We start from the raw sequence: 22,166 nt of genomic DNA, 5'->3' as shown, positions 1-22,166 counted from the left end.
GGGAGGGAGAAAGGGAGGAAGATATGCCCCTTACTTCTTGAGTCTATGCTTAGGATAAATGTTAACCCCTGATCTTCTGATATTATCTCTGCTCCTAAGAAAAGAAGAATTTAGGTTAATCAAGGATCGCCATTATCTAAATAGGATTTAGTGGATTGCTGTCTGGGCTTCTTGCCTTACTGCTATCACATTCCAGCAGCCTCTGATGCTCTTGCAGTGTTTAATCAGATAGGTAGGTGTATGCTATAGTCTTTCTTTAGTTCTTTATACTCTGAAGCACAACATAGATTTATATAAATATGTATTATACATGTAAATATGGATTATATATATTCTCAAATACATAATTGTGAGAAGTCTTACAAAGAAAAAAGGGAACATTTGAAATGATATTTAAAGTGTTTTATGGGAGTATAACTGATGAAACTAATTTAGATTGGGAAAAAAGGTCAGGAAAGGCTTTGCCAAGAAATCATGTTTAAAATGATATGTGAAGAAAGAGTAGGGTGGAGGAAAAATTTCAGACAAGAAGACAGCATAAGTGATGCATAGAGTATGATGTGTTTAAGGAAATAAAAAAGTTCAATGCAGTGGATAAAACACTTGAAACCAACTGGAGAGGTAGGCAGGAGACCAAATCATGCAGAGACTTTAGGGCATGGCACAGGTTTTACATTGTACCTGCAGTAGAATGAGAAGGCATGGCAAAGTTTTGAGCAAGGGAATTAACTGATCCTATTTATGTTTTGTTTTTGTCTATTTTTTTTACTCTGAAATATTTCAAACATGCTGGCAAGAATATTTCAGAATAAAAAACTTATTTTGGTGTGTATCTCAAGTTCACTGCCTTCACATTGCAGTCTAGGAATCTATTATATGCATATTTTAAAGGAGGTCCAATAAAAGCCTCCTTCAGTCCCACTCTAATAATCTAACAAATAAGAAATAAATCAAATTAATGAGGCAGATGGAAGATCAAAATATCATCTTTATTACTGATAAAAGCTAGGGTACATGACAGAGCTTAATCTGAGGGACAAGTGATCCTGCCAACTCTGTCCTACCTCAAAGCAAATTTGAGTCTGTAGAGAAGACCCGGTGACTCAGGTCTCTGACTTGCACTGTTTGGGGAGAATGTTGGAAAGGGGATAAAAAGAACCCTAAATCTCCTCTTCTTAGGATTTTAGGTAAATTAGCTCTACCTAAGTAGGAAATGTTAACCCATGGATGTCATCAGCAATCCAAGTAACTCAGTTCATTCGTAGGGGAGGGATAAGAATAAGGTAAGAGGTCATGAATATTAATGTATATTTTTCTGAACAGAAGTTTTTAATTTTGATTAAATCCAATTTTTTTTTCCATTTTATGGTTTATGTTTTATGTGTCCTAAGAAATCTTTATTTACCCCAAGATAAAAAATAACAAAGATAATATTCTACATTGTTTTCTGGAACCCTTATATTATTAGATTTTTATATCTAGGCCTAGAATCTATCTTCAATTAAGTTTTGTGTAGAGTGAAAGATAAAGGTGGACATTCATTGTGTTCCCATATGGAGATCCAGATGTTCAGCACCTTTGTGGAAAGCGTTCCAGTTAGAAGACATTTAGAAGAGATATAGCAACATGGATTGACCTTAAAAATTTATGACTAACTCAAACAAGAAAGAACCAGAATAATACTTTTAGGTCTTAGCATATGACAGAATAAGTTCTCTGAATAAATTTCCCAGTGGAAAAAAATGCTGGATAAAATATCTTAAAAATGTTTTACTTTAAATGCATTGCTGAACTAGCAGGCAGAGAAAACTTCAGAAGCCAAAAATAAAGTAAAAGCAGACACTGTGTAAGATAATTAAATACCAAAGATTGCTTTTGCCCTACGGGTTTCAGCTGAGATCCAGAAATGTTGAGCTTCTACACTGATAGCTGGAAAGGCAAAAAGACTAAAGAGCTAAGGACGATGACCCTTCAGGGTTGGGATTGTAGCTAGAGGCTTCCACAAGAAGCTGGGGCCCAAAAGAACAATGTATTCAGTACCAGAAATAAACCAACTATCCAGAAGATATAGTGAGGAAAATTACAATTTTAGAGTTAACTGCTATCAAGAGGATAATAAAAATTCTCCTTTAGAATTCATAGCCAGAAGGCAGCCTTCAAATGAGTTTATGACCTGAATTAATACTACCTGTGTGGTCTGTGAAAGCTCAGAATTAAAATTCACTTTAGAGTCATTTTGGTTTGGTTTAAAGCCAATTTGCTAAAGCAAAAAGTAAACTCTATTTAAAGGCGTACAATTTCTAAAGTTTAAGAAGTTCTAAGAAAATGAACAATTTCACACCCCAAAATGACAAAACGCGCAAGGAAATAAGTCACTGAGAGTGAAAGACAAGAGAAAAGAGTATCTGACTCAAGCATTAAATATTGAAATTATGAGTCACAAATCTTTAATATGCTGAAAGAAATGAAAGGGAAGTTTGCAAATATGAGCAAGAACAAGGAGTCTAAAATAAAAAAAGGCCAAGACAGTTTGAAAAAGAACAAAAAATTCTAGAAATCTAAGAAAATACAATACTCAAATAAAATAACTTAGCAATGGCTAGAAAGCTAGTTAAATCCAGAGATAGAGAACTAGAAGATGTCTGAAGAAATTGTACATAAGACAAAGTAGAAATGAAAATATAAAAATATAGACCATTAAGAGTTGAAGATAATAAAGTAACCAGTCTAGCATACATCAAATTAAAGATAGAGAGGATGTTTAAATATGGCTTCTTCCTTATTTTGTCTTTTATTTCCCCATTATCTCTTTCATCTCTTTTCTGTAATGGTTGAAGTTTTCCAAAATTGTTGAAGGTCATCCACCCTTAGACACGGGAAGCCCAGTGAAACTCAGGTAATAAAAAATAAAAACAAATTTATACCTAGAAGAATTATAGTAAAACTGAAACAAAAAGAAAAGTTCTTAAAAGAATGGTGATTATATTGATGACTGACTTCTTAACAGTTCAATAGAAGCCATAAGATTCCCAGTAAAGCAATTCTAAAGGAGGCCCTTCAAGCACAAGAAAAGTGATACCAGATAGAATATTGGAATGCAAGGAAAAATGATTCTAAAGATACTGGTAAATGTGGAGGTAAATCATAACATGGTAGTAATAATGCTTAATTTGCGGATAATAAACAAAATAGAAAAAATACTGTAGAAAATGATGATAGGAGCTGACAACTGCAGCTTGCACATCATTTAAAACACACATAGAACTTTATAAAAATTAATTGTGTGTTCAGCTGTTAAGATAGCGTCACCAAATTTTAAAACATTAATATCCCACAGACCTCATTTTCTAAACTTAATGCAATTTAGAAATGAATGACCACAGAAACTAAAAACCAAACAAAATTAGAAAAATTCTATGCACTTGGAAAATTTTAAAATATTGTTACAAATAACTCAAGGGAAATTAAAATACATTTAATATTAAGTGAAAATAAGAATTTTATGTATCAAAATTAGTAAAAATACTGACAAGAAAAGTTTACGACCTTAAACACTAAACCACTGAGCAAAAGAAGCAACTGACACAGGAATATATATGCTTTATATCTGTTTATATAAATTTCAAAATAAAGTGTATAATTATATACAATTTAAATAGTACCTGGTACATAGCAGAGACTCCATAAATGTTATGTTTTTTTTTGAGTGAATGAAAAAGTGCCTTTAAAAATTTTGATTGTGAAGTAGAGTAGGGTTAATAAGAGGATGTGTAGGACCAGGACTGATTTTTAAAAAAAAATAAATATGAGCAGCACTAATTCTTGTTTAAAAGCTCATGGGAAGAATCCTCCAGAAAGGAAAAAGTCAAAGAAGCATGAGTTAGAGATGAGCCCTGGAGTCAGGTCCCTGAGAACACACAGCGGGTAGGACCTCCCTCACATGGGAAACAACTAGCCTTTGCAGAGAAGACGGACACTTCCTCTGATTTTTTTTTTTCCTTTTCTTATATTATAGTTCTTCAAGTGACATCTTCCTCTGATTTAAGAGAAGAAAAAAAGTGTATAGATGTGTGTGCATTTATAGATGTAACAGGTGTGAGGATGGAGGACAGGGAGAGAAAGGAATAAAGTTGGTTCATGAAGAGCCAACTGTGTCCTGAAAATATTCTTAAAATATTTACATAATGAAACTTAGATTTGATCCCTAATTGTGTCCTTTTAGTAAATTTTGTAAACTGCTACAGAAACAACACCACCACCATTTTTTCTTTAAGGATCAAGTCTTTCCAAAGGGAGAAAACAGAGGATCATTGTCTAGAGTCAAGGAAAGACCAGTGCATGAACTAACTCATCTCCCTGGCACTGAGAATTTGTTCCTTGGGGAACTCAAGCCTAGTTATGTTGGCGCCAACCTAGAGCTGGTCTGGAATTTGTTCTTCCCATGGTAGTGATGATCCTACACAGAAGCAGCAAGAACATAGTTATAAATTGTGTATCTCAAATATACACATTTGACTTCAGGCTCAAGAAACTACTTCTCCAATTACCACCCAACAAGACAAAACTCATAATGAGTGTTAGAACATCTATTTTTATCTGTAATGATATGTTTGAATGATCTTTAAAATAGGAAGATTTTATCATCATAATGATCTTTCCATGCTAATCATTTTGATTTTTTAGATGGAATTTAGATTTTAGCTGGCTAAAATCCAACTAATGTCTTTGTTAGGATCATAGTTATTCAATTCTGAAAAGATAAAAAAAGCAAATGATTCAGATTATAGAAATTCTCAAATTTCTCCTAGAAAGAGCTTACTGAAAGAATTCATGTATGAGACAGGTAATTTCTCATGGACGTAGCTCCACACTGAGAGATTAGAGAGTCCAGTCCCAACCTAGAAAACATGGCAAAACTCTCAGGAAAAGGGGCAGAAAGAAGGCTAAAAAAGAGATGTCTAAAAAAGTCTAGCCCCAGGGAGAAAGATACTTCAAAGAACAAATCCATCCAAAAGAAATGTCTAAAATTACCCTGTGTTTAATTTTTTTAAATTCTAGAAATGTTAAAACAGAACCCAGCAACAATTTGAAAATCTGTGTGTGGTGGGTTTGGAGGATGAGTGTGGAACAAAGTTGTATGCTTTAAAATATGCATGAAATGTTTTAGAAATCATCACTGTGTAGAAAAAAAAATACCCCATGTAGAAAAAACAATTTCATTATTGAATTAAATGTGAGTCAAGATGTAGGAATTCTAAGTTGTTCTTAGGTCCTTATTTACTGTTATTTTAAAACAAGTTTTCCCTCAAGTTTTCATTAATAAACTAATTTCTGAAAAACAGAGTAGGTAGAAGGAAAATAATAGATTTATTCTAAACATTTTTACTCTCCCTGAGTACAGAGTACCATATGTTCTTAAGTTGTTGCTCCACCTTGTCAACAAAGAACTGGTTGGACGCAAATGACTTCCTTGCTTCCTAATGTTTTGAGTCTTTGAGTTGTTTAATATCAATAAAGTTGCATATTAGTTTAATTGCGTAACATTCGTGTGCTTCTGCTGATTCATAGATCCCTTTTGATTTGGTTTATAATTTTGAAAAGGCATAGGTGTCAGAGACTGCATATATAATGAGCAATGGTCAAACCATTATATATATAACAATAAAACTCTGACCCACAACCTACAGCCAATAGCTCAGGAGACTAACCCATTATCCATAGTAACCATCCAGTTATAAGTCAAACTTGTAAGAAGTCTGAAACCCCTGTAACAATGGGCTCCAAATGGCCAGGACGTTATTAATAACTGACAGCTCTCCTAATTTGGGCCCACCCTCTCAACTTAGGACCAACCAGAGAAAGCCCTAACAATCACATAAAGTGTTCCGTGTCTAATGAGTCCACCTAAAGCTTCCCCAGGCCAACACCCTCCAACCAGGGCACACCTGAAGCCTTCCCTTTTTTTCCACCAGAAAGCTTTCCTGCCTTTTTGTCTCTGCAAAGATGCAAGTGATGGTGGCTGACTCCTTTGCTATAGTAAGCTCAAAATAAATAGTCTTTGATTGTTCTTATTTGGTTGGTCATTGTTTATTTCTGCACATTTTCTTATAATTTCCCCTGCAGCCAGTTCTTACAACAGCTCTTTCTTCAATAGAGCTTTTCCACTTCAATCTTTCTGTGTGGAAGGCTCTTCCCTCCCCTCCCTATTTAGTTAAGCACAACTCATCCTTTAGGACTCGTTCTATAACTTCTGCAGGATTCCAGCTAGGTCAAATCAACCCAACTAGGTCAAATTCTTCTAGCTTCAAGTACTTATCTTTTGAAAATACTAAAAGGGTTTGAATTAAATTAATATTGATCTCTCCCACTATATTTTAGCGGTCCCAAGGGCAGTAAGTATGCATTTTTGCTCACCATTGTATTCTGAGATCCTAGCCTGGCGCATAATAGGTGCTCAATAAATATCTACTGAATTGATGAAACAATACTTCCTGTACTAACAGAGTATACAAGAAATATACCACTTAATAATAGTGGTATAGGAATCTAGGAATGATTGACTTCTGTAGGCTCCAATTTTTCTGAACCACTCACCTTTTATATAAGGTCCATGAGTTTAAGACTTTTCAATATTGTCCCATTGGAGATTTCCCCTGGTAACTCTTTCTGATCCCCAAGAGTATCTTCATCTTTTGGTAGGTACTGGAAGGACTCTTAGGTGCCTTTATACTCCAGTGTTGATGATAATTCCTCCAGCAGCTTTGATGTTTTCAAGGTCAAGTGTAGCCTTTTGTGGCCCCAGTCCCTTGTCCATACTTCTGGACATTTTACTCTATTTATTTATATCTTTTCCCCTTCCAGACCCCAAGCACCTTAAAATAGAAGCCTATGCTCTATTCATCTTGCACAAAGCAAACACAACATAATTATTTGTTGACTGAATAACTGAGCCACGACAATTGATTAGTTACTATGTGCTAACCAGGTACCAACGGATCATAGCTGTTATTTTATTTAATCTTGACAATAACCCTGTACATTAAATATTATTATCTTCCTTTTCTAGATAAGAAAAATGAGACTGAAATAGGTGGCTATTCTTGTTGAAGGTCACATATCAAGGGAATAGCAAAGGTAGATTTTGAATTCAGACATATCATTCTCCAAATTCCATAATATAAACTCCATGCTTTATTGAAGACAGATTCTATATTTTAATTTTGTTATCTAAAGTGTAGTCTGTCCAGTTTTCTCTTTGTTATACAATATAGTTCCCATCATCCCTGTGACTCTTCCTTTCGTGGTTTATAGACATCATGTTTAAGGAGTATAAATAAGTTCATCAATAAAAATACTTAATCCTATGTCATCTTTAATATTTACCATAAAAATATTGCTTAAAATATAATTATTTTAAAAGTTTCACTCTTTCTTAAAACATAAAATATCATTCCATAAAATTCTGATTTCTAAAAAAAATTGCTTAAAATGTATATACTAAACAGGGCATTTTAATCCTTACTTTTTTTTATTCTTCTGCATTTTGTTTATTTAGAAAGTAGATGTTGCTAGTCAATAAATCATTCTCAGGTTTTTGCCCAATTTCTACATGCAGATTGATTTCTAGATGGTCAGCTGATAAATTAAAGCCTCAGAGGTGATTTACCATCATAAAACATCAAAGCTCATTGTTAATATTAATATGATGAAATATAGGCAGTAATGCTTGAACTGTTCTTGGTGTGCAATTTGCAAAATGTAAAATACCCATTGAATGTAACGTAGAGTTTATAAATTGATTTATGTCAACACATGAACCAAACCCTACCATTTACTGCAATGTGCTTTTTATTGAACACATCATGAGATCAAAATGGTAGTTAGAACAGTTTATTCTTTCATATCAAGTGGAAATATGAAAGTGTTACCTCTATTTAAGGAGGGAATAATAGGCAATTTGCATTTCTTTTCTAAGCACAATGTGTTAGCTAGAACTCAACTAGTATTTCCTACTAAAAATAGAACTCAGTGTGAAAAGGAAAGAGGCAAGGAGGAAGCAACAGTTCTTTCCTCTTAAAAAAAAATTGCATTTCCTGGGCTGCTTTGTCCTAAATAGAATGAAGAGTATGTAGATTTTGCATTCTTCCCCTTAAATCTTGGAATACCTAAAATATACTTTAACTCTCTCCCAATTACTCACTTTCTTAGCATGGAGGAATTTATTTATATATAGTTTCATTTATGTAATTTCTTAACATCTGGTGAAGGCTATAAAGAGACAGTTTATATAATCCTCAAAGGAAAATAGACTGAGAATAAACTAGGACTGTATTCACCAAAGATGTGAATACCAGACAAAGGCACCTTGGTGATATTTCCCCTTTCTTCTTGTTTTCTTTTAATTTCTTTTTCTCTTCCTATGGTTAGAACTAAAGTCACAGACCAAGCATCTATATATGTGCAATATATAGCATTTGGCACACACTGCATGCTGTCTAGAAGTTAAGAGTAATGAGATGTTGTTTTGTTTTTTATTTAATACCGCCCTTAAGTAAACTATTATGATAATGACTGGGCCACTCTGCCCAGTGTTCATGTTTTAACATTTTCATTGTCGGGTGGAATAAAATAGAAAAACAGTGGAGGATGGAGGTTATGCAAGGAAGATGTGAGGAAACTTTCAGGCCAAAGGTCTCAGCTGGGAACCTATTAATCAAGACAACAGAGTGTTTTCCTTGATCCAAACAGTGTTTTGTGATTTTAAAACAGAAAATTTAACATCGCTAATTTTATTTAATCTAAGATGTCACTATTTGTAAGATACACCAGGGTTGTTAAAATATGAAAAAGTATACTTTAGAAACAATAAACATGGTAAATATCTCATTAGCTGGCTTCTTTCAGCAAATTAGAAGATTTGGCCACACTAGGGCTGTGAACCCACATGGCAAAAATAGCCCCTGTCAAGTAGTGGCTGCTCCCTTTGGTTTCCTTTCATCCCTTTTTCTTCTCCCTTTTCCTCCCTCCCTCCCTTCCTATGAAGAAAATAAAGCCTAGGAAAGGGACAGAGAATGATTTGGGAGGTGTGTATATTATTTTTGATGATGTGATGAGGCAAGACCTCATTGAAAAGGGGACATTTGACCTCAGTCTTCCTCGATGAGACGGAGCCAGGCTTCGCCTTTCCAGCCAGTCTTTTTTTAATCTCCTTTGGAAGACCTCTGTTTGCACTGACTTGTTAATATCCCCAGGGCTTTACCCTTGATCCTCTACTTCTTTTCATTTTTTGATTTTATCAGAGATTTAGCTATGACTAAAACCCTGAGGTTTCCTGTATTTTTATTTTAGACCCAATCCTTTATCCTGAGCTCTGAGCTCCAGAACCAGTTTTCTTACTGCCTGGAAAGACCCACCTCCCCCTGGAACATTCACAAGCACCACACCACTCCAAGAGGACCCAAATTGAACGTAATTATTTCTTTCATTTTGAAGTTTCTCCTTGTTCTGAATTATGGTAATGTTTACATTGTATATATTACTTTATCAGATACTTTTATTATTCTTACTATGTGCCTGACACTATTCCAAATGCTTTACAAATACTGTATGAGAATGAATATTCAGTGAAACAAGGGGCGAAGTTTGTTCATCTCTTTACCCTGCTGTTAGCACATGAAGGACATTCATTAAATGCCTGGTGAGAAAAAAAAGAAATAATGAATCAATAAATGAACACAATAAATGTAACTATATTCGAGTAGTAAAAGGGCAACATGACTTATTTATTTATACAGAAATAATTTAATTCACTCCCATAGGCAAGCATGATATTACACAACATGGAAAAACAAAATAAAACAAAATATATTTGAAATGATCCTTTCCCTCCAGAAACCCAGAGTTTTGTTGGAGTGACTTTTGTGGGAGAGACAGATAGAAGCATATATTAAGTGAGTATCCTCCACCTTTCTCAGCATCTAAGGAGAGTACACTGTATTTGCTTTGATTAGTTCTTAGGCCTTTACTATACAGATGAGAATAATAAGAGATGGGAAAAATTTGCAAAGCTAGAGAGTCTGGAATAGTGTATTGGGGAAGAGGCTGTGTCTAAGAGAAAAGAGATTAGGGTGAGAGAAGAGTAATATATATATTATATAATATATACAATATATGCATATTTTTAAAGAGAGAGAGAAGTTGTGAGTGGGACATTTTTGGAAAATTTCCTAGGTCTTGTGAAAATAATCTCCCTTCTTTTGTCTTATAAAAATTATATATAAAAATTTTAAATAGTTTTATTATACTTTTTAGGCTTCTAAATCCTGTATCCATCTCTGTTCCCTGACTCAGTCTACCAAATCTCTTACATGTGAATAAATAATTGTTTGCAAAATAATTAAATGTCTCTGTATTATTGTTCAACATCAGCGTATAGATGGTAACATAAACCAATGGTTCTAAACTCAGTTGCTTAAAAGATTCATCTGGGAAGCTTTAAAAGATACAGCAATTCTAAGGTAATTGTTATTGTGGTGGGGCTTGGGCATTAAAATTTTTAAAAATCTCCCAGGTGATTTAATTGTATACTCAGGACTGTGAAACACTTGCTTAATCTTTGAACTATTTTTGTGGTCTCATGACCACAAAATGAGAGTACATGGAAAAAGAAAATATACAAACTGAAGAGAAATATCTGGGAAGCCCCAATATTTATGGCAGTGGCACAGACATAATACCCACGAGATAGGCTGAAAACCAAATTCCTGATTGATAGAAACAACCAAATAAATGTATTGTCACTGGAGTGAGTGATCGACTCTGTCAGTTATTTGAGGTAGGAAGGAGCATGGATCTGAAAATTGACCACTAATTTGTCAATTGGGAGATCATTGCTAATTTTAGTGAGAATGATTTTTGTGGTTGGATGCAGAAATCTCATTTTAATGGACTGAGGAGTAAATTAATAATGATAATTAGGAGGAAACAAGCATTGACCATTTTTTTCGAGATAACGAAAAGTAGTCAATAGCTAAAAGGTTGTTGGTGTGTGGTGTCTATTCCTTATTGTGTGTCAGACAAAAAAGACTTGGCTATTGCTAACGACTTGTAGAAAAGAGCTTATAGAAGGCACTGAAGGTGCAGGTGTGATAATTAATGAGTAAGGTTGAAGAGATAATTAATGAGAAAATTGAAGGCAGATAGGATCGTAGGCTCAGGTGGAAATAAAGACCTTGAACAAAAGGGAAATTTTCCACTCTGGGACAGGATATAGGGAGTAAGATGTGGGTAAGAACACAGACAATTTTATTGATGAGGTATAGGGGAGTTGGGAGAATTTGTACCTTATGAACTCAATTTCTACAAAAAGCCATGAGGCAAGCCTATTTGCTGAGAGCTGGGGCAGGGAGACAGGGATTTGTTATGAGATTAAGGAGAGTTAGTTGTTATTGAAAGGAATGAAAAAGGTTGCTGATCAAACATCATTTACATGATGGTCAGGCAGCAATGAGGGTCCAGTTCTTGTTGGTACTCTGAGTTTGCAGCAGTTTCAATTTGCATATTTAGGTGATATTATACACATGCACAGACTTTTAATCTATAGTATTTCTAGGCCACCACATAAATCAGAGGAGTTCAGGATTTCTCTAGAGAAAGCACTATCCTAAACTGCATGACAAGATCCAGAGGGTAACCTAGAGAGAACAATGCAAGTGAAACTCTAGGACAGCAGCACCCATTAGAAATATAATGTGAGCCCCATACATAATTTTAAATTTTCTAGTAGCCACATTAATAAAGAACAGGTGAAATTTAATAATATATTTTATTTAACTCAAGGTATCCAAAATATTATCATCTTAACATATAATCAATAAATAGTAATATATAACACTAAATAAGATATTTTACATTTATTTTTCATACTAAGTCTTTGCAATTAGGTGTGTATTTCACACTTTTCACATCTCAGTTAGAGCTAGCTGTATATCTAATGCTCAATATCATATGTGACTAATGGCTACCATACTGGACAAAGCAAGTCTAGAACTAAAGGGGTCAGGGGATGGTGAAGTTGAGGAGGAGATGTATTTACTACATGGTAGCTAAAATCTCCTTGAATCTCGATAGAGTTTAAGTATCACCGAAGAAGACTGTGTGAACAAGATACCAAAGAATTTGATGACCTGCAGGAAGGGAAGGGAATAATGAGGTAATGTCCCATGGTCCTTTAGGATATTGAAAAAGGATGCTGTTTATAACTCTGTAAGTTATCTTCAAGATATTTATCAAAGAAATATTTGCACTCCCTTGCTCATTGCAGCATTATTCACAATGGCCAAGATATGGAATCAACTTAAGTATCCATCAACAGATGAACGGATGAAGAAAATGTGGTATATATACACAGTGGAGTACTATCCAGCCATGGCAAATAATGAAAGTAAGTTCTAGTGTTTGATATCACAGTAGGGTGACTATAATTAACAATAATTTATTATATATTTCAAAATAGCTGAAAGAGGAGATTTGGGATGTTCCCAATGCAAATAAATTATAAATGTTTAAGATGGTGGATATCCTAATTACCCTGATTCGATCATTGCACATTATATGCATGTATCAAAATATCACATGTACCTAATAAATATGTACAATCATGTATCAATAAAAAAATGACAAGAATATATTTATATCAGAAAAGTAGGAACACATATAGGGAGTTTTTAAAATAGACTTTCCAAGTTATTCTTTTGGGAACTAAAGATTACAACTGCCATTTCATCTAGTTCCAACCACTTCAAAATTATAAATTCACCTTTTACTATAAGAAAAACATGAAAAAATTTAAATGTTTAATTTAAAAAATGCAGTCTAAGCATTTCCACACATCTGGAGGGTTTTGCCTCTGCTGTCAACACACAAGCCTCATAGAAAGATGTGACTGTGAACACACAACTGTCCACTGGATTAGACACCCAAACACCTTCATCTCCTGTGCTGTCTACCATCAATTAATGCATTAACATTATTTCAGGGGAAAAATAAGTGTCAAATGGCCAAGTGTATTCAAAATCTCTTTTCAATGTATAATTCTGTATATTCATAACCTCACTCAATAAAGCAATAATCTAAGTTCTTTATGAAATTTAAATTAACTCTGGAAAATGAAAATGAGTTTCTGCTTCCTCAAGACTACAGTTATGATGCTATACATTTAAAATGTCTTGCTCATGCTTTCAACTGAGAGTCACCTCCCAAAGCCTTTAGGGTATTTGACTAAATGCCATACATGAGGGATTTCATGTCTGTGTTATTCATCATTGTATATCTGATGCCAATAATCAGTTCTTGTCTATATGATCAAAAAGTAAACTAAAAGTTTCCAAACACATTTTTTAGACTACTGCATCTATGCATTAATCTTATGCAAAAAGATGTGCCAGTTCCCCAAACAAAGGCCCCTTAAAATTCTAGCATCTTCTTCCCATCAAAATCCAGCCATTGCTGAACTACTTCATTGCCTACTGATAAAAAAAAAAAAAAAAAAAGCACAACAAAAAGAATATTAAGACACATTTTTAGAATATTAAACAGTTACTGGCTTCCGGGTTTGGGCTAGTACATTATGATAAATATAAACTATTATTTCTTAACACTGGTATTTCACCTTATGGTGTTACATCTGTGTTTAGCCAAAAAATGCCAGATGGCAATGAGAAACCAATTGCTCACTATGCAAGAACAATGACATATACATTACACATAAACTGACAAAGCTCCAGCAGTTATCAAGGGAGCCAAAAACTCCCTTAACCACCTTTGTCAAGCTTTTACAATTAACGAATTACAGACCCCTTTGAGTATTCTTCGGGGATTCCTCCCTAAGGATAACCATACTCCCTTCATTATGTAACCGTAGATGCAGCTTTGAATTCTTCTGCCCCCCACCTCCAAGCTTAGAAGACTATAATTTCAAAAGATCCTTCTTTAGGTCATCAGCTCTTGGCTTCAGATCATGTTGTCCTTTTCCCATCATATGGTAGAAGATCACCTTTTCACATTATTTCATGCTGATTGCATGACTGGTAGAACAACCACCCAAGGAATTCGAGCACATTATAATTTTTCAACCTGATTTTTACACTCATAATTGATTCTATTTCTTGGGAAGTTGCACTGTTATTATGTTAGCTGGGAAGTATTTAGAAAACATATTTAGAAATGCTTTGCATTAAAATATTAAGAATTGAATCTGGTGACGTAGAACAGAGCCGAGTATTAAAAGTAATGTGTGTAGCATGTGCCACATGAAGACCTTGAATAAAGGGATATTGACCAACCACTTTGATTTTTTTTCCTAGATTGTTCAAAAGGAAAATAGTTTCATTATTGTAGATATCTTCTATCATCCACTGTAAACCTGACAGCGGCAACAACCATAGGTTCTTACCAATTGCTTATAGCACCTGGATTATCAAATAACATTATTTTTGGCAAGTAAGTTTTTATTTACTTAAGTTGAGTTTAAAGAATTTTCAAAGATTTCTGGTCATAGTGGTGCTATAAATTTATGTTTTAAAAATCTCACCATCTTAAACATAAAAAATGATAAATAAAATATTAAATCCCAAACCAAAAAGATACAGCTGTATATATCTAAAGCAATAAAATCAATAAAACAGAGTTATATTCACTGGCCAAACTGCAAATAAGACGGCATCTTAAAATGACTTGAAAGTCTGTTACCAATCCTTAAACAGATAAGGGAAGGAAAATATCCATAAAAATAAATTATAAATTACAGGCAGAGAGTTATAAATTAAGGTCAAATGAATACAAAAAAGACCAGTTAGCAATCCTTGAAATGAAAAATACAGCCATTGTATTGAAGAATTCAATAGATAGGATAATTCTGGACTTAATTATGGAAAAATTAGATAGTACTTAAAATTCAAGCAAAATGAAGCACAGACATAGCAAGAAGAAAAATAAGAAAATTAGAGAAATGAGGATTAGGTGGAAATGTTCCAGTGTAGCTCTAATAAAAGTTCCAGAAGAGAGAATAAAGGAAATTGTAGAGAAGAAACTGTCAAAGAGATAATGGCTGAGAATTTCCAGAATTGGGAGGTGTACATAAGAGTGCGCGCGCGCGCGCGCGCACACACACACACACACACACACACACGCACACACTTCTCAGACTGAAATAGTACATTGACAGCAGGGTAGAATGATTATGATCTACACCCAGATACATCATGAAATCGCAGAACATCAAACACCAAGAGATCATTTTGAGTGTGACCAGAGAGAAAAGACAGATGGCCTGTAACAGGTTGACAACTAGACCAACAGATTTCCCATCAGCCAAAATGTATCTCAAAGAGTAGTCTAAAGTCCAATCTGAATCCCAACAGCACCAAGCAAAAGTAGTGGGGTCCAGGCACACACAGCCAAATGAGCCAGGCACCAAGGGTAGTGGCTGAAAGGAGAGAAAATTTGAGGTGGCCAGTGAATCTGGAATTGTGTCTGAACTGAAGAGCAGGCAGTTAAGGCAGATTTAGTTCAGTTCTTGCCACTGGGAATACTGGTGCTCTGCAGGTGATTAAAGGAAATTCTGGAAACTGACTTCCATAGCAGTGTTACCTAAACTGGTTCCTTGGTGATGAGTGAATAAAAATCTCTGTTAAATGAACAAAAAAAGGTTCCATTGTCAAATGTTTGGAAACTGCTGCATGAAAGAAAATTCACACACAAGAAGACAAGATCTTCACAACAGATGTTTTCAGACCCTTTGCTAAATCAATATGCCTATAAGTCTTCGAGAGGAATGTTTAGATTGTAGGATTTTCAAACTTCTTTGAATGTAGACTGATAATTCCTTAGAAGGGCTAATGAGATAGTCCATGGAACATGCTTTGGTAGGAAAGAAGAAAAGCTTCTCTAGATTTATCTTATCTTAATATTTTCATCTATATTTTCTGACAGGTTTCTGGAAACACAAAGTAAAGGAAGTGAAATATTATTCTCCAGTCACTGTAAAAGCCACCACAAACTACCCACCCCAGTGAATAAATATCACATTAATTAAGGTGGAGGCTTTCTAGGTGCCAGACTGCTCTGAAGTTCTGCAGTTTGATCACACTCATCCATTGTGTCATCTAGTCAGTCCTCTTTGCCTTCACTGATTCAGGGAGGGATAGTTTTAGCAGCTATAATGGACACTTGTTAAAGGCCTGGTCATTCTTTACCCATTTTATTGCTTCATGAACCTGCTAGGAACACGACTTAAAGCAATCCTAGAATTATGTGTTAGGCTGTACGTAACTGGGTTCTTTAATAACACTTCATGACATTAACGTATAGAATCCACCAATGGCAGATAATAGATCTGATCTTCTAGTTTGGGGCCTAACAGGTGCTTCCCTTGAATAAACAACTAAATGCTTCTTGGAAAGGGTATTACTGAAAGGAACAGAACTTTTGATTTGTTATCGTCTTAATGGAAAATAGCATTTTATATAATGGCAGCACATTGTATACGCAGAGAAAAATAAACATGGCCAGGGTGTCCTTCTATAAGATGGTCAGCTTGTAGTCTCTTTCCCTTTGGGGCCCTAAAGGATGACTGCAAATTTCAGGGGGATACACCAGTCCAAATATTCTCATGTAACAAGTCCTGCAAAGGTCTTTCAATATACGACCTCATGTAGAGGAAAAAAGGATTACAAAACAATTATCAAAACCATAATGAAGAGTGAAAACTAAATCTATCCTGCATGTAAATAACAATAGTAACATTAGCACTTACATAGTCCTTGAGATGGCATAGTTGTCTACGTACTTGGGACACCTGAACTTATGAGATAGAGAAGGTAGCCTTAAAGCCTGGACATGCAGACAATAGATGTATTATAAATGACTTATAGATCCTACATTACAGTGTATGGTATGTTCAATGTGCTGTGAAAAATTGCAATGAACACAGTAATGCATTAATTCAGCCTTCCCATCAATCCCTGCACATGTGTCTGTAATGTGTTGCCTCATACGATTTATATTTCTGCTTTTTCACTAAATAACCATGTGTTTTTAGCAGACTCCAGAAGAAGTAAATCAGAGGGGTTCAAAATGTAAAAAATAAAATATGATAACCTAATAGCACCTATGCTTCTGAATTTTGTGGCTACTGTATATTATTAACTCCATTTTAAAGATCAGGAAACTGAGGCTCAGAGAACTTAAGTAACTTGCCCAAGGTCACAGAACTAGAAGTGGTGAAGGGATGATTTAAATCAAGGCCATCCTACTCTATAGCCCATGGTTTTATTGGAAGCATAAATAAATGAAACAACCTATAAATAATATACACTAGGGTTCTGATAAGAACTTGCAGTCTCTATGCTGGTCCAGTGCAAATTATTTTGTCTTCTATTTTCCAATTACTTATCTATTTGTGTCCTCCTCTGTTCTATGACAGGGGAGTCACTGCTTTGTATTGAGGCTCTTATATTTTACAATTGTGAAAATTTTCAGACTTTTTCAATGCCAGTCCTAAGGATGTTCATAGCACAAAATGATTGCTGCATGTTGCTCATGCAACAGAAATGGCCTCTCTTGCTAACTTGTGTCCTGCAGCTTTTGTTGTCTCTGTCTCTCATCCAGCCACTATTGTGTGCTTTGCAAGCTGCCACAATATTCAATTCATTTTGTATGGACAGAACAACTTCCACTAGTGTCCACACTGACCAAGGACTGAGTAAATGTGTGAATAGCATTGTAATTCCAGTTAGACACTGTTACTTGGTCACCAAGTTCCAATGTCTTAGGTTTACTGTTAATCTCATGACTAATGTCATGCAGGTCACACGTTTTTGCTAAGTGGAAAGAATTACAAAGTGAACAGTTGTCTGGTTTCCTTTCACGTGTTCATATGACTTTCCAATTCGATCTTTTTCTTAAAGGGCAACTCCCTGAATGATCTTCCTCTTAAGAATGATGCCTCAGACCAAAAATAAATATTGATGACCTATTGCTTTCAGGGTGAAAAGTCAATTTGTTAGGAATCTGCTTTTTGATATAAGGTCTATGTACAATAAGGAGACTATTACAACCAGCTATTAAATTACTAGTGATGGACAGTTTCTACAGAAAGCTGTCATAAAGTATTTAAACCCTAAAGGGAATAAGAATTGATACAATGGAGGAAGGAAGGAAGGAAGGAAGGAAGCAGGGTGGGAAGAAAGTAGGAGAGAGGGAAGGAGGGAGGGATGATGAGGTGGGGAAGGAGGAAAGAGAAAGACTGAAGATTTAGAGATGAATTGGTGGATGTCCTTCTATAATTGGAGGCTTGGGGGACAGAGTACCTGGCTTCAATAGGGTATACACAGTTAGAAAAACAGAAATCAGTGATATTATTTTGAATACGTAGATATTTTTATTGGCTTATGAAATTTAATAGCTTTGTCCAGGGACAATCAACCACTTTGAATAAGAAGGAGTGACAGGGTCGGATCATCTCTGCCAGTGACATGACAGACACAGTCCTAATTATCAGGAATGAGTTACAAAAATAGCTAGATTTGGAACAGAAGGAGAGGGAGTGGGTATGCTCCAAGGAAGGTGACTATGCGTACTCGGGTAACCCCTTTCAATAGCCTATTCTTAGATAATGGAGAATCTTAATACGATTGAACCTGTTAATAGTGCAGTTCAACTTGTGAATTTAATAGTACTATTGAACTTTTGAGTTTAATAACTAAAAATTTGGATGCTAATTAATTTCTCAATTTCTAGAGGAAATAAACTCTGTTATAGAGAGCATAGCCACATAGAACTATGTCATATATTTCTAAATAAGAAAACCCCAAGTCTGAGGCATCAGTCAAATGTCTAAAAAAATATTTTACCTGGAAGTTTTACTCTGCAGTTATAAAATAATGAACTATATCTCAACAATTAAAGCAGAAGCGTAAACTCACTCGCTTTTTTTCCACTAAGGTGATAGATTTATAAAATAGGATCCTATGGAAAAATAGGGAATATTAGAACTGTAAAGAGCTGCATAATATTTTAAGAAATGAGCATACCGCCTCTCAGTACTCCTTTGCTATGCAACATGGCTAACAAGAAGATAGAGAATAATTCTAACCAGAAAAATAGCAGTAGTATAATAACTGCTCCTCTGGTTTTTGTCATTCTTCTTGCTATTGTTGTTACTTTTAATTTGCATCTGTACCCCATATGGTATATGATGTTACATTTTACTTATCATTTTTGATGTATAGGCATCTAGATGTGGGCTCTGCCTCGTTTGATCAGACTTGTCATTGTAATACCTGAAAGGATAACGTCCTCTTGACTTACAAGACATACTTTGGCCTTATGTGTGTGATGTTAAAGAAGTCAATTAAGATATTCTTGTTGATTGATTTGCTTTGCTTCATTTATTCTGAAAATCAGAACAGAACACTAACTGATCATCCAAAATCTTTAGCTTGATACAGATGATATCCATTTAAGATTGGGTCGTTCATATTTTCCAATACTAAGATATTTCATAAGTAGAAAAAAATATATATTTGAATCTCCTAATTCCCCTGTCCCACAGGAATGAGTAGTTTTCTTATCCTTCATATGACAAATGGGAAAATTACATTAAGAGATATAAAATGATTCTTGTGCACTCTCTGCAATATCACACTTTCCAATTTAGGAATGGAGATCACAGAGATGTGTCTGCTTTATTTACGCAGTGCCTCAGACAGCACCATATGCCTGTGGATCCTTAATATATGCTATTTGATGATTGATTTATACACTCCATTTACAAGGTGTTAGTGTAAAAAAATGGCCAAATTCAGTCTCATGTCTCAATTTAAAATAGTTTTTCCATTTTTCTAGCAATGTCTTTTGTAAACAACACTAAATACTACTTCAAATTCATCAACAGTTCTTTATGATTAGTTGATATTCTAAGACAACAGAATGTACACGAAATGTACAAATAAATATATTCTGTATTAGACAAACAATGTACAGATGGGTTTAAATGTTTACGATGGATATATGACCTGCATTTTTTTTTTAGAATTATTTGTTGCAATTAGTCTGGAGAGCTATTTTGAGATATAGGCTATTGTAAGCAAAATTTAATAGAACTAAAAAAGGAAAAGGGGGAAGTAAAAACTTTTTATCTCATCAGCACAGTAAAACTCTGTGACTTTTGTCTAGCATGTATGTCCAGTATTCATTTCAGGTACTAAAAATGGTCATATATTTTTGGTAGCAGAAAAATAGAGATGCCCTATGACAATCATTTGCTATACAAACAATTTTTAAAAAATGAAACATTTATAAAGCAAATTTGAGTGACATTCCAGGCTTGGCAAACCTGGGAGACTGAAAATAAAATGAGCTTTTGAATCCATCACACTTACAAATCTAGCTCCATCTCTGATGTTCAGATTTGTCATCTATAAAATGCAAGAAATATCACTTACTTCTAAGGGTTAAAAGATGGTGAAATGAAACCAGTTATGTTTATTACACATGAATGGTGAGATACAAATAGGTCCTCAGGACTGACAGCTGTCATCATTACCATTCTTATTATGCCAGTTTTCTCTCCTTGTAGGTATGCTGAACCAGCAAGAAGAAGGCACAGGGAAAAGAAAATGCAGGGCGTTCAATGCCAGGCTAAACCATTTGGAATTTTACTTAAAAGTCAGTAAGAGAAGATTGAAAATATTTCAGAAAGAAAAAATCAACCTGATTTGGACTTTGCCTTACAATCATAATTCTCCTGACAAGCAGAGGGGTGATTGTTAAAAGTTCAGATATGGAGACCTCCTCCTGAGAAGTAGTGATTAATCAGGTCTGATATGGGATCCAGCTGATGTTACAGAAAGTTCTAGGGCCACATTCCATGAAATGCCACTTTAATCCAAATGCAATAGGAAAGGGTGTTTTAGAAGAGGAAAAACCAGATCTAAGGAGATCTCTTAGATGCTTACTACTCAAAATGTTTTTGGCCAACCAGAAGCATGGAGATGCTCAGGAGAAACACAAAATCTTTGGCCAAACGCAAAACTAACTGACTCAGAGTCTGCCTTTTAACAAGATTCACAAGTTATTCATAAACATATTAAAGTAAGAGATGACTGACCCTATTAAAACTGATAGCACAGATGGAAGCTAATAAAAGCCTGGAATTGGGCAGTGACAGAGGGAGAAAAAGGAGAATGAAAAGAGAGAGGATTAGGACAGAAGATGTACTAGTTGACTAGTTGTCACCCTAGAAATTTAGGCCAAGGAGGCCCTGCCCTCACCCCAACTCCAATGGACCAGGCTCTGTTCATCATCACAGGTTGTTTTTCTGAACACCTCTGGGACGTACCTCATGCTTCCCAGGCAGAATTCGGTGCATTTGTAAGAAGGAATAAATGCTCACCTTGGATCCTCCCTCCGATGACCTTGCATGGAGCTGACATGCAGTATGGCTTCTCTCCCTAGCAGCCTCAGGAGCAAATTTCAGAACAGCTGCAAAGCAGGCTGAGGCACTTTCAAATAACCATCTGGCCTCACTTCCCACCCTGGTGTGGCATAAACATGGAGATGACAGAGGAGGGGCGGTCATGAGGTTCAACTTGGAAAAGCAGGACCGAAGAGCTGAAGGTAAATGAGCATTTGGCAAAATTTGGTTATGTGGTACTGGGTCCTCTTAAAAATGCCTTCTGGACACAATAGCTTGCAGAGGGTGACAAAGGTACTCCCATCTCTTCCTTTGAATCCTCGAGCAATTCTCATTTTCCAAATTGAAGAAAGTTGCCAAAGTGCTGGAGGTGCTAGGATATGGTTTCTATGACGATGAAATACATTATTGCCCACTGCTTTGAGCCTGAAGTTCGTAGCTGCACAGCTGTCTCACTAATTATGCTCCTAATGTGACAGAGGGAAAAGTACACTGTAATTTTGATGTACAGTAGTTTCATGAACATAGCATTAGTGCAGAACTTCAGGGGTGCCTGTATTAGCCAGAGAGTGAGGCTGAATTAAATACTGAGTAACTATGGAGCTAGCAGAGGTGTTCTATTAGCTGAATGGCAGAGCGTGCAATTTAGAAGCTGGAGGCTCTGAGTTTTCTCTCAGCAGCAATGTCTAAA

The sequence above is a fragment of the Eulemur rufifrons genome, chromosome 16, assembly GCF_041146395.1.
Source record: "Eulemur rufifrons isolate Redbay chromosome 16, OSU_ERuf_1, whole genome shotgun sequence".
In the NCBI taxonomy this organism is placed as follows: domain Eukaryota; kingdom Metazoa; phylum Chordata; class Mammalia; order Primates; family Lemuridae; genus Eulemur; species Eulemur rufifrons.
The sequence above is the reverse complement of the archived record's forward strand: the minus strand, read 5'-3'. Positions refer to the sequence as shown.